This window comes from Sylvia atricapilla, chromosome 1 (genome assembly GCF_009819655.1).
Source record: "Sylvia atricapilla isolate bSylAtr1 chromosome 1, bSylAtr1.pri, whole genome shotgun sequence".
NCBI classification, from domain to species: Eukaryota; Metazoa; Chordata; class Aves; order Passeriformes; family Sylviidae; genus Sylvia; species Sylvia atricapilla.
This window is the reverse complement of record NC_089140.1, coordinates 1,472,584-1,486,209: the sequence shown is the minus strand read 5'-3', so window position 1 is coordinate 1,486,209 and position 13,626 is coordinate 1,472,584.

Below are 13,626 nucleotides of genomic sequence, written 5' to 3'. Positions count from 1 at the left end.
TTAATTTGTTAATCTATTAATTAATTCCCTGTTTTTAATCGATGTCACCGGATCCGGTTTCTCCTTGGGCAGTGCCGCGGTGGCCTGGGGACAGATTCATTAATTCATTAGTTCATTAATCAGTTCATTAATTCCCTGGTTTTAGAGTAAAATCCAAAAAAAAAAAAAAATTTGATTTTAGATCGATTTAAATTATTCTTTTATTAAATATTTACTGTCGATTTGGATATTTTGAAATCATTGATTCCCTCTTTTTAGAGAAAAATCAAAAAGACATTTAGACCTTGGACTGGTTTAAACGATTGTTAAATTAAATATTTATAATTAACGCAAATTAATTTTAAAAGTAATTAATTTCCTATTTTTAGAGTTAATTGACATCACCGGCTCCGGTTTATTCCTGAGCGGCGCCATCATGGCCTGGGCACAGATTAATTAGTTCATTAGTCACAGAAATCTATTAATTAATTCCCCATTTTTAGAGTTAATTGACGTCACCGGCTCTGGCTACTCCTTGGGCAGCGCCGTTGTGGCCTGGGGACAGATTAATTAGTTCATTTATTAATTAATCTGTTAATTAATTCCCTGTTTTTAGAGTTAATTGACATCACTGTCTCCGGCCTCTTTCTGGGCGGCGCCATAATGGCCCGGGGCCAGCTTAATTAGTTCATTAATCTGTTCATTAATTCCATGTTAGTTAAGTTTTAGTTAATTAACTAATTCCATTCGTTAATTTATGAGTTAATTCATTAATCGGTTTATTAATTTTTAGAGTTAACTGAAGTCACCGACTCCGGCTTCTTCTTGGGGGCGCTGTCGTATTAATTAATTAATTAGTTAATTAATCAGTTAATTAATTCCCTGCTTTTAGAGTTAATCGATGTCACCAGCTCCGGCTTCTTCATGGGCAGTGCCATCGTGGCCTGGGGACAGATTAATTAGTTAATTAGTGAATTAATTGGTTAATTAATTCCCTGGTTTTAGAGTTTAATTGACATCATCGTCTCCGGCTTCTCCTTGGGCAGTGCCGTGGTGGCCTGGGGACAGATTAATTAGTCAATTAGCTCATTAATCCACTAATTAATTCCCTGTTTTTAGAATCAAATGGAAAAATGTTTGGATTTTAGATCATTTTCAATGGTCGTTTAATGAAATCTTGATTTTTTTAATTAATGGTCTGCTTATTTGCAAAGGGACGAGCAGCGGAAATCTTGGGGGGAAAAAGGGAATATTGGGAATAAAGCAGGAAAAAATGGGAATAAAGCAGGAAAAAATGGGAATAAAGCAGGAAAAAAATCTGGAATAAAGCAGGAAAAGAATTGGAATAAAGCCAAAAAATCGGAATAAAGGAGGAAAAAATGGAAATAAAGCAGGAAAAAATTGGGAATAAAGCCGGAAAAAATCTGGAATAAAAGAGGGAAAAAATGGGAATAAAGCAGGAAAATTTGGGACTAAAGCTGGAATAGAATTGGGAATAAAGCAGGGGAAAATGGGAATAAAGGAGGGAAAAAATGGGAATAAAGCAGGAAAAGGATTGGGAATAAAACTGAAAAAAATGGGAATAAAGCAGGAAAATTTGGGACTAAAGCTGGAATTGAATTGGGAATACAGCAGGAAAATAATTGGGAATATAGCAGGAAAAATTGGGAATAAAACAGGAAAAAATGGAAATAAAGCAGGAAAAGGATTGGGAATAAAGCAGGGGAAAATGGGAATAAAGGAGGAAAAAATGGGAATAAAGCAGGAAAATTTGGGAATAAAGCTGGAATTGAATTGGGAATACGGCAGGAAAAGAATTGGGAATATAGCAGGAAAAGGATTGGGAATAAAGCCAGAAAAAAATCGGAATAAAGGAGGGAAAAATGGGAATAAAGCAGGAAAAAAATGGAAATAAAGCAGGAAAAGAATTGGGACTAAAGCAGGAAAAAATGGGAATAAAGCAGGAAAAAATTGGGAAAAAAACCAGGAAAAAATGGGAATACAGCAGGAAAAGAATTGGGAATAAAGCCAAAAAAAATCGGAATAAAGGAGGAAAAAAATGGGAATAAAGAAGGAAAAATTTGGAATAAAGCAGGAAAAGAATTGGGAATAAAGCAGGAAAAATTGAGAATTGAGGATGAGGATTTAAGGTGGATCCAAGGAGTTTTTTGGGGGGTTTTTTGGGGATTTTTTGGTGGTTTTTGAAGGAGAGAAATTGGGAATTTGGGGTTGAAATTGCGGCTTTGGCACCGAATATGGGGATTTTTTACTCATTTGAGGAGCAGGGATTTACAAAAAAACCTGGGAATGCTGAGGAAAATCTGGAAAGGGAAATTCTGGGAAAAAATATGGAAAAGGGAGAAAAAGTCTGGGGGGAAAAAATCAGGGAAAGGGCCAAAAATCCTGGGAAAAGGATGGAAAGGGAGAGGTGAGAGGGTGAAAATGGTGGGGAAAATAAATCAGGATAAAGGTGGGAATGAGGGGCTGGAAATCCGGGAAAAACCTGGGAAAGGAAATCCTAGGGAAAAAAAAAAAAAAAAGGGAAGGGATGAGGGGTTGGAAATCCTGGGGAAAATTTGGAAAAATTGGAAAAATATTTTTTTTTCCATCTTTTCCAAAAATTTGGAAAAGAAAATCCTGGGGAAAAAAATATATGGAAAAGGGAGAGAAATCCTGGGAAATGGGGAGGAATGAGAGGCTGGAAATCCTGGGGCAAGGAAAAAAAAATTAGGAAAAGGAAATCCTTGGAAAATTCAGGGAAAGGGATAAATGAGAGGCCGGAAATGCTGGAAAAATCCTGGAAAAGGGAAGGGGTGAGAGGCTGGGAATTCTGGGAAAATGTGGGAAATCCTGGGGAAAAAAATCAGGAAAGGGAAGAGTGAGAGGGCAAAAATCCTGGGGAAAAAAATCAGGATAAAGGTGGGAATGAGGGGCTGGAAATCCGGGAAAAATCTGGGAAAGGAAATCCTAGAAAAAAAAAACAAAGGGGAAGGGATGAGGGGTTGGAAATCCTGGGGAAAAAAAAATCAGGAAAAGGAAATCCTGGGAAAAAAATCTGGAAAAGGGAGAGAAATCCTGGCAAAGGGCAGGGATGAGAGGCCCGAAATTCCGGTTAAAATCGGGAAAAGGGAAAAAAATCCTGGGGAAAATCCTGAAAAAGGGCAGGGAATGAGAGATTGGAAATCCTGGGGGAATCTGGGAAAGGAATTCCTGGGAAAATTCAGGGAAAGGGATAAATGAGAGGGCGGAAATCCTGGGGAAAATTTGGAAAAATTGGAAAAAGATTTTTTTTTTTTCTTTCTTCTTTTCCAAAAATTTGGAAAAGAAAATCCTGGGGGAAAAAATATATGGAAAAGGGAGAGAAATCCTGGGAAATGGGGAGGAATGAGAGGCTGGAAATCCTGGGGCAAGGAAAAAAAAAATCAGGAAAAGGAAATCCTGGGAAAATTCAGGGAAAGGGATAAATGAGAGGCCGGAAATGCTGGAAAAATCCTGGAAAAGGGAAGGGGTGAGAGGCTGGGAATGCTGGGGAAAAAAACTGTAAAGGGAAATCCAGGGAAAAAATCTGGAAAAGGAAATCCTGGGAAAAAACTATGGAAAAGGGAGAGAAATCCTGGCAAAGGGCAGGGATGAGAGGCCCGAAATTCCGGTTAAAACCGGGAAAAGGGGAAAAAATCCTGGGGAAAATCCTGAAAAAGGGCAGGGAATGAGAGATTGGAAATCCTGGGGGAATCTGGGAAAGGAAATCCTGGGAAAATTCAGGGAAAGGGATAAATGAGAGGCCGGAAATGCTGGAAAAATACTGGAAAAGGGAAGGGAATGAAAGGCTGGAAATGCTGGGAAAATGTGGAAATGGGAGAGAAATCCTGGGAGAAAAATCAGGATAAAGGTGGGAATGAGGGGCTGGAAATCCGGGAAAAATCTGGGAAAGGAAATCCTAGGGAAAAAAAAAAAAAAGGGAAGGGATGAGGGGTTGGAAATCCTGGGGAAAATTTGGAAAAATTGGAAAAAGATTTTTTTTTTTTTCTTCTTTTCCAAAAATTTAGAAAAGAAAATCCTAAGGAAAAAATATGGAAATGGGAGAGAAATCCTGGGAAATGGGGAGGAATGAGAGGCTGGAAATCCTGGGGCAAGGAAAAAAATCAGGAAAAGGAAATCCTGGGAAAATTCAGGGAAAGGGATAAATGAGAGGCCGGAAATGCTGGAAAAATCCTGGAAAAGGGAAGGGGTGAGAGGCTGGGAATTCTGGGGAAAAAATCTGTAAAGGGAAATCCAGGGAAAAAATATGGAAAAGGAAATCCTGGGAAAAAATCTGGAAAAGGAGGAATGAGAGGTTGGAAATGCTGGAAAAATCCTGGAAAGGGGATAAATGAGATGTTGGAAATACTAGGAAAAATTTGGAAAGGGAAATCCAGGGAAAAAATATGGGAAAGGGAGAGAAATCCTGAGGAAGAAAAATCAGGAAAAGGGATGGGATGAGAGGTCAAAAATCCTGGAGGGAAAAAAAAAATATGGGAAGGGAAAATCCTGGGAAAAAATTCGGGAAAAGGAGGAATGAGAGTCTGGAAATGCTGAGGAAAATCTGGAAAGGGAAAACCTGGGAAAAAATATATGGAAAAGGGAGAAAAAGTCTGGGGGGAAAAAATCAGGGAAAGGGCCAAAAATCCTGGGAAAAGGATGGAAAGGGAGAGGTGAGAGGGTGAAAATGGTGGGAAAAAATAAATCAGGATAAAGGTGGGAATGAGGGGCTGGAAATCCGGGAAAAATCTGGGAAAGGAAATCCTAGGGAAAAAAAAAAAAGGGAAGGGATGAGGGGTTGGAAATCCTGGGGAAAATTTGGAAAAATTGGAAAAAGATTTTTTTTTTTCTTCTTTTTCAAATATTTGGAAAAGAAAATCCTGGGGAAAAAAATATGGAAATGGGAGAGAAATCCTGGGAAATGGGGAGGAATGAGAGGTTGGAAATCCTGGGGCAAGGAAAAAAAATCAGGAAAAGGAAATCCTGGGAAAATTCAGGGAAAGGGATAAATGAGAGGCCGGAAATGCTGGAAAAATCCTGGAAAAGGGAAGGGGTGAGAGGCTGGGAATTCTGGGGAAAAAATCTGTAAAGATAAATGCAGGGAAAAAATATGGAAAAGGAAATCCTGGGAAAAAAATCTGGAAAAGGGAGAGAAATCCTGGCAAAGGGCAGGGATGAGAGGCCCGAAATTCCGGTTAAAACCGGGAAAAGGGAAAAAATCCTGGGGAAAATCCTGAAAAAGGGCAGGGAATGAGAGATTGGAAATCCTGGGGGAATCTGGGAAAGGAAATCCTGGGAAAATTCAGGGAAAGGGATAAATGAGAGGTTGGAAATCCTGGGGAAAATTTGGAAAAATCGGAAAAAGATTTTTTTTTTTTTATTTTCTTCTTTTCCAAAAATTTGGAAAAGAAAATCCTGGGGAAAAAAATATGGAAAAGGGAGAGAAATCCTGGGAAATGGGGAGGAATGAGAGGTTGGAAATCCTGGGGCAAGAAAAAAAAATCAGGAAAAGGAAATCCTGGGAAAATTCAGGGAAAGGGATAAATGAGAGGCCGGAAATGCTGGAAAAGTCCTGGAAAAGGGAAGGGGTGAGAGGCTGGGAATGCTGGGGAAAAAATCTGTAAAGGGAAGTCCAGGGAAAAAATCTGGAAAAGGAAATCCTGGGAAAAAAATCTGGAAAAGGGAGAGAAATCCTGGCAAAGGGCAGGGATGAGAGGCCCGAAATTCCGGTTAAAACCGGGAAAAGGGGAAAAAATCCTGGGGAAAATCCTGAAAAAGGGCAGGGAATGAGAGATTGGAAATCCTGGGGGAATCTGGGAAAGGAATTCCTGGGAAAATTCAGGGAAAGGGATAAATGAGAGGCCGGAAATGCTGGAAAAATACTGGAAAAGGGAAGGGGTGAGAGGCTGGGAATGCTGGGGAAAAAATCTGTAAAGGGAAGTCCAGGGAAAAAATCTGGAAAAGGAAATCCTGGGAAAAAAATCTGGAAAAGGGAGAGAAATCCTGGCAAAGGGCAGGGATGAGAGGCCCGAAATTCCGGTTAAAACCGGGAAAAGGGGAAAAAATCCTGGGGAAAATCCTGAAAAAGGGCAGGGAATGAGAGATTGGAAATCCTGGGGAATCTGGGAAAGGAATTCCTGGAAAAATCCTGGAAAAGGGAAGGGGTGAGAGGCTGGAAATGCTGGGAAAATGTGGGAAATCCTGGGGAAAAAAATCAGGAAAGGGAAGAGTGAGAGGGCAAAAATCCCGGGGAAAAAAAATCAGGATAAAGGTGGGAATGAGGGGCTGGAAATCCGGGAAAAATCTGGGAAAGGAAATCCTAGGGAAAAAAAAAAAAAGGGAAGGGATGAGGGGTTGGAAATCCTGGGGAAAATTTGGAAAAATTGGAAAAAGATTTTTTTTTTTTTCTTCTTTTCCAAAAATTTGGAAAAGAAAATCCTGGGGAAAAAATATGGAAATGGGAGAGAAATCCTGGGAAATGGGGAGGAATGAGAGGCTGGAAATCCTGGGGCAAGGAAAAAAAATCAGGAAAAGGAAATCCTGGGAAAATTCAGGGAAAGGGATAAATGAGAGGCCGGAAATGCTGGAAAAGTCCTGGAAAAGGGAAGGGGTGAGAGGCTGGAAATGCTGGGGAAAAAATCTGTAAAGGGAAGTCCAGGGAAAAAATCTGGAAAAGGAAATCCTGGGAAAAAAATCTGGGAAAGGGAGAGAAATCCTGGCAAAGGGCAGGGATGAGAGGCCCGAAATTCCGGTTAAAACCGGGAAAAGGGAAAAAAATCCTGGGGAAAATCCTGAAAAAGGGCAGGGAATGAGAGATTGGAAATCCTGGGGGAATCTGGGAAAGGAATTCCTGGGAAAATTCAGGAAAAGGGAAAGATGAGGGGTTGGAAATCCTGGGGAAAATTTGGAAAAATTGGAAAAAGATTTTTTTTTTTTCTTCTTTTTCAAAAATTTGGAAAAGAAAATCCTGGGGAAAAAAATATATGGAAAAGGGAGAGAAATCCTGGGAAATGGGGAGGAATGAGAGGCTGGAAATGCTGGGGGAAGGAAAAAAAATCAGGAAAAGGAAATCCTGGGAAAATTCAGGGAAAGGGATAAATGAGAGGCCGGAAATGCTGGAAAAATCCTGGAAAAGGGAAGGGTGAGAGGCTGGGAATGCTGGGGAAAAAAATCTGTAAAGGGAAATCCAGGGAAAAAATATGGAGAAGGAAATCCTGGGAAAAAACTATGGAAAAGGGAGAGAAATCCTGGCAAAGGGCAGGGATGAGAGGCCCGAAATTCCGGTTAAAACCGGGAAAAGGGAAAAAATCCTGGGGAAAATCCTGAAAAAGGGCAGGGAATGAGAGATTGGAAATCCTGGGGAATCTGGGAAAGGAATTCCTGGGAAAATTCAGGGAAAGGGATAAATGAGAGGTTGGAAATCCTGGGGAAAATTTGGAAAAATTGGAAAAAGATTTTTTTTTTTTTCTTCTTTTCCAAAAATTTGGAAAAAAAAATCCTGGGGAAAAAAAAATATGGAAAACGAAGAGAAATCCTGGGAAATGGGGAGGAATGAGAGGCTGGAAATCCTGGGGCAAGGAAAAAAAATCAGGAAAAGGAAATCCTGGGAAAATTCAGGGAAAGGGATAAATGAGAGGCCGGAAATGCTGGAAAAATCCTGGAAAAGGGAAGGGTGAGAGGCTGGGAATGCTGGGGAAATGTGGGAAATCCTGGGGAAAAAAATCAGGAAAGGGAAGAGTGAGAGGGCAAAAATCCAGGGGAAAAAAAAAAAAGAAAAAAAACTGGAAAAGGGAGGGAGGAGAGGCCAAAAAATCTGGGAAAAGTCCTGGAAAAGGGAAGGAAATGAGAGGTTGGAAATCCCAGGGAAAATCTGGGAAAGGAAATCCCGGGAAAATCAAAAAATCAGGATAAGGGAGGGATGAGGGGTCAGAAATCCTGGAAAAAATTAACACGGGGAGGGAGGAGAGGTTGGGAAAATCTGGGAAAGGAAATCCTGGGGGAAAATATGGAAAAGGAGGAATGAGAGGCCGGAAATGTGGGAATTTTTATTATTATTATTTCTAATTATGATTATTATTATTATTATTATTATTTGATTTTAATTTTGATTTTTTTTCCCAGGCAGGAATTTTTCCCTCCTGGATCATTCCCGGATTTTTCCACAGGAACTCAGGCAGGAAATGCAGAGTCATCCTCAGAAAAAAAATCATTTTTTTAGGGATTTTTTTTTAGGAATTCCCAGATTTTTTTTTTTTTTTCCCCAGGATTCCAGGGAATGAGACCAGGAAGGAAAAACAAAACCCACCTCAAACATTTCCCTTGGGAATTTCCAGCAAAAAAATCGAATTTTTGGGATAATTACCAAGTTTTTTTAATTCCCGCTCCTCAAATTATGGAAAAATCCATAAAATTCCCGACTTTAGTCAAAAGCCACAATTTCAACCCCAAATTCCCAATTTTTCCCCTTGAAAAATCACAAAAAATCCCAAAAAAGTCCCAAAAACTCCTCGGCTCCACCCTTAAATCCCGACCTAAAATTCCCATTTTCTTCCTGCTTCATTCCCAAGTTTTTCCTTCTCTATTCCCAATTTTCCAGCCTCATTTCCATATTTCCCTTGGAAATTCCCAGCAAAAATCGGATTTTTGGGATAATTCCCGAGGTTTTTTTTTAATTCCCGCTCCTCAAATTATGGAAAAAGCCATAAAATTCCCGATTTCGGTGCCAAAGCCGCAATTTCAACCCCAAATTCCCAATTTTCCCCTTCAACAATCACCAAAAAATCCCCAAAAAACCCCCCAAAAAACTCCTTGGATCCATCTTAAATCCTTATCCTCAATTCTCAATTTTCCCTGCTTTATTCTGATTTTTTCCTGCTTTATTCCCATTTTTCCCTCCTTTATTCCGATTTTTTTCTGGCTTTATTCCCAATTCTTTTCCTGCTTTATTCCCATTTTTTTCCAGATTTATTCCCGATTTTTTTCCCAATAAAACCCCAAAAACTCCTCGGCTCCACCTTCAATCCCGACCTGAAATTCCCAATTTTTTTCTCCACTTTATTCCCTTTTTTCCTGCTTTATTCCCAAATTTTTTTCCTGTTTATTCCCAAATTTTCTCCCATTTTATGCCCATTATTCCCTGCTTTATTCCCATTCTTTTTCCTGCTTCATTCTCATTTTCCCCTCTTTTATTCCCAATTCTTTCCCTCTTTATTCCTAATTTTTTCCCTCCTTTATTCCCAATTCTTTCCCGCTTTATCCCCAATATTTCCCTCCTTCATTCCCATTTTTTTCCCTCCTTTATCCCAAATTTTTTCCTGCTTCATTCCCGGTTTTCCCTCTTTTATTCCCATTTTTTCTCTGCTTTATTCCCAACATTTTCCCTCTTTAATTCCCATTTTTTCCCCTCTTTAATTCCAAATATTTCCCCCTTAATTCCCAATTCTTTCCCGCCTTTATTCCCATTTTTTCCCCTCTTTATTCCAAATATTTCCCTAATTTAATCCCACTTTTTCCCTCTTACTTCCCGCTTTTTTTCCCGCTTTATCCCAAATTTTTCCCCCATTTTTATTCCCAATTTTCCCCTGCTGTATTCCCACATTTTCCCCCTTTATCCCGAATATTTCCCCCTCGTTCTACCCCATTTTTCTGGCTTTTTTATTCACATTTTCCCAGGTTTTAGTCCCCCTTTTTCAGGCTTTTTAAATTCCCATTTCTCCTCGTTTTACCCCATTTTTTCCCCTTTTTTTATTCCAAATATTTCCTCTTGTTTTACTCCCATTTTCCCCGGTTTTAGTCCATTTTTCCCTTTTTTAATTCCCATTTTCCCCTTTTTTACTCCCATTTTTCCCGGTGTTGTTCCCATTTTTCCCGGTTTTATTCCATTTTTCTCCTTTTTAATTCCCATTTCCCCCGTTTTTTCCCCATTTTTTCCTTTTGTTATTCCCATTTTCCCCGTTTTTATCCCATTTTCCCCCGTTTTATTCTCTTTTTTCATTCCCATTTTTCCCTTTTTTTATTCCCATTTCCCCCCATTTTATTCCCATTTCCCCCGTCTTTTATTCCATTTTCCCCTTTTTTATCCTCATTTTCCCCGTTTTTATCCCATTTTTCCCCTCTTTTATTCCCATTTCCCCCCAGTTTAACCCCATTTTTTTCCCTTGTTTAATTCCCATTTTTCCCGTTTTTACCCCATTTTTTCCCTTTTTTAATTCCCGTTTTCCCCTCTTTTATTCCATTTTTCCCTTTTTTAATTCCCATTTTCCCCCGGTTTTACTCCCATTTGCCCGGTTTAATTCCCATTTCCCCCCCATTTTACCCCATTTTTTTCCCTTTTTTAATTCCCATTTTTCCCGGTTTTATCCCATTTTCCCTTCTTTTATTCCCATTTCCCCCCCGTTTTATTCCCATTTTTCCCATTTTTACCCCATTTTCCCTTGTTTAATCCCCATTTTCCCTCTGTCTTACCCCATTTTCCCCCGTTTTATCCCATTTTCCCCTTGTTTAATTCCCATTTCCCCATTTTTTCCCCATTTCTCTCCCGTTTTATTCCCATGCCCCCCTGTTTTATCCCATTTTCCCTTGTTTAATTCCCATTTTACCCGGTTTTATTCCCATTTTTCCCATTTTTTACCCCATTTTCCCTTGTTTAATCCCCATTTTCCCCTCTGTCTTACCCCTTTTTTCCCGGTTTTATCCCATTTTCCCCTTTTTTTAATTCCCATTTCCCCCCATTTATCCCCATTTTTCCCTTTCTTAATTCCCATTTTCCCTCTGTCTTACCCCATTTCCCCCCGTTTTTATCCCATTTTTCCCCTCTTTAACCTCATTTTTCCCTTGTTTAATTCCCATTTTCCCTTGTTTAATTCCCATTTTTCCCTTGTTTAATTCCCATTTTCCCTTTTTTAATTCCCCTTTTCCCATTTTTATTCCCATTTTCCCCTTGTTTAATTCCCATTTCCCCCCGTTTTACCCCATTTTCCCTTGTTTAATCCCCATTTTTCCCCCGTTTTATCCCATTTATCCCCTTTTCCCCTTGTTTAATTCCCATTTATCCCATTTTTATCCCATTTCCCCCATTGTCCCCATCCCCCTGACCTCTATGAGCTGGCCCAGTGTCACTCTGGGCGGCCGCAGGACGAGACACGAGACGCCCCAAATTCCCCTCGGGGCCATTTCCCCTTTGGATTCCCTACAATTTAATTTTTAGGGAATTTTTTTCCCTCAATTTTGGGATTTTTTCCCAGGATTCGGAGGGAATTCGGGGCCTGCGGTGGTTTTAATTGGATTTCCCGGCGGGCAGCGCGGCCTTAATTAATTCTGGAATTAATGAGGAGCCCCAGGGAAGGGGGAGCGCGAGGGGCGAGCGGAGATTTTCTAAAAATTAAAAAAAAAAAAAATGGGAATTTCTCGAGGAATTCCTTAAAAATCGAATTGGTTTATGGGTTTTTTTTTTTTTTAATTCGAAAAATTCTCTTTTTTTTTTTTTTTTTTTTTTTAAGGGGTTGTTTTTTTTAAGGGTTTTTTTTTGAAAAGAAAAGAAAAGAAAAAAGGAAAGGAAAGGAAAGGAAAGGAAAGGAAAGGAAAGGAAAGGAAAGGAAAGGAAAGGAAAGGAAAGGAAAGGAAAGGAAAGGAAAGGAAATGAAATAAAATAAAAAAAATAAAATAAAATAACGATCAAGGAATTTTTTTCTGCCTAAAAAATAGAATCAAGTAAAAGAAAATATTAAATAAAATCGGATAAAATATAAAATAAAATAAAATAAAATGAAATAAAAATTCCTGCTGAATTCCTTAAAAGCAAAATTGTTTTATGGGGGTTTTTTTTAATTCTAAAAATTCTCTGGTTTTTTTTTTTTTTTTAAGGGTTTCTTTTTCTAAAGAAATAAAATAAAATAAGATAAAATAAAATAAAATAAATAAAAAAATTTAAGGAATTTTTTTCTTCCTAAAACATAGGATCAAGTAAAATAAAATATAAAATAAAATCGGATAAAATACTAAATAAAATAAAATAAAAATTCCTGCTGAATTCCTTTAAAATAAAAATTTTATGGGTTTTTTCTTCTAAAAATTTCTTTTTTTAAGGGGTTTTTTTTCCTAAAGAAAAGTAAAGAAAAGAAATAAAATAAAATAAAATAAAATAAAATAACGATCAAGGAAATTTTTTTCTTCCTAAAAAATAAAATCAAGTAAAATAAAATATAAAATAAAACAAAATTAAATAGAAATTCCTGCTGAATTCCTTAAAAACAAAATTGGTTTATGGGGGTTTTTTTAATTCGAAAAATTCTCTTTTCTTTTAAGGGTTTTTTTTTCCTAAAGAAAAGAAAAGAAAAGAAATAAAATAAAATAAAATAAAATAACAATTAAGGATTTTTTTCTTCCTAAAAAAGAGAATTAAGTAAAATAAGATATAAAATAAAATTGGATAAAATATAAAATAAAATAAAATAAAATAAAATAAAAATTCCTGCTGAATTCCTTAAAAACAAAATTTTTATGGGGTTTTTCTTCTAAAAATTCTTTTTTTAAGGTGTTTTTTTTTCTAAAGAAAACAAATAAAATAAAATAAAATAAAATAAAATAAAATAAAAATTCCTACTGAATTCCTTAAAAGCAAAATTGTTTTATGGAGTTTTTTTTAATTCGAAAAATTCTCTTTTTTTTAAGGGTTTTTTTTCCTAAAATAAAATAAAATAAAATAAAATAAAAATTAAGGATTTTTTTTTCTTCCTAAAAATAGAACCAAATAAAAAATAAAATAAAATTCCTGCTGAATTCCTTAAAAGCAAAGTTGCTTTATGGGGTTTTTTTCTTCTAAAAAAATTTTTTAAGGTTTTTTCTTTTCTCCTAAAATAAAATAAAATAAAATAAAAATTAAGGCTTTTTTTTTCTTCCTAAAAATAAAACCAAATAAAAAAATAAAATAAAATAAAATAAAAATTCCCGCTGAATTCCTTAAAAATCAAAATTATTTTATGGGGTTTTTTTTGTCTTCTAAAAATTCTCTTTTTTTTAAAGGGTTTTTTTTTTTCTCTAAAAATAAAATAAAATAAAACAAAATAAAATAAAATAAAATAATAAAATAAATAAAATAAAATAAAATAAAATAAAATAAAATAAAATAAATAAAATAAAATAAATAAAATAAAATAAAATAAAATAAAATAAAATAAAATAAAATAAAAATTAAGGGTGTTTTTTTTTCCCTTCTAAACCCTTTTTAAAGGATTTTTTTTTTCTTCCTAAAAATAGAATCAAATCCAAATTTAAAAAAAAAAAAAAATTAAATTAAAATTAAAATCCGGGAGCGGGATGGAATGTTGGGAATGGGATTTATTGTTGGGATCAATATTCCCAAAATCCTGGATTGATTTGGGGGAGATTTGTTGGGAATGGGATGGAACGTTGGGAGAAATATTCCCAAAATCCCGGAGTGGGATGGAACATTGGGAACGGGATTTAACCTTGGGATAAATCCCAAATCCCAGCTGGAATGTTGGGAATGGAATTTAACATTGGGGTAAATGTTCCCAAATCCCAGAGCGGGATGGAATGTCGGGAATGGGATTTAATGTTGGGATAAATATTCCCAAATCCCTCTCAGTCCCAATGGAAAGTCGGGATGGG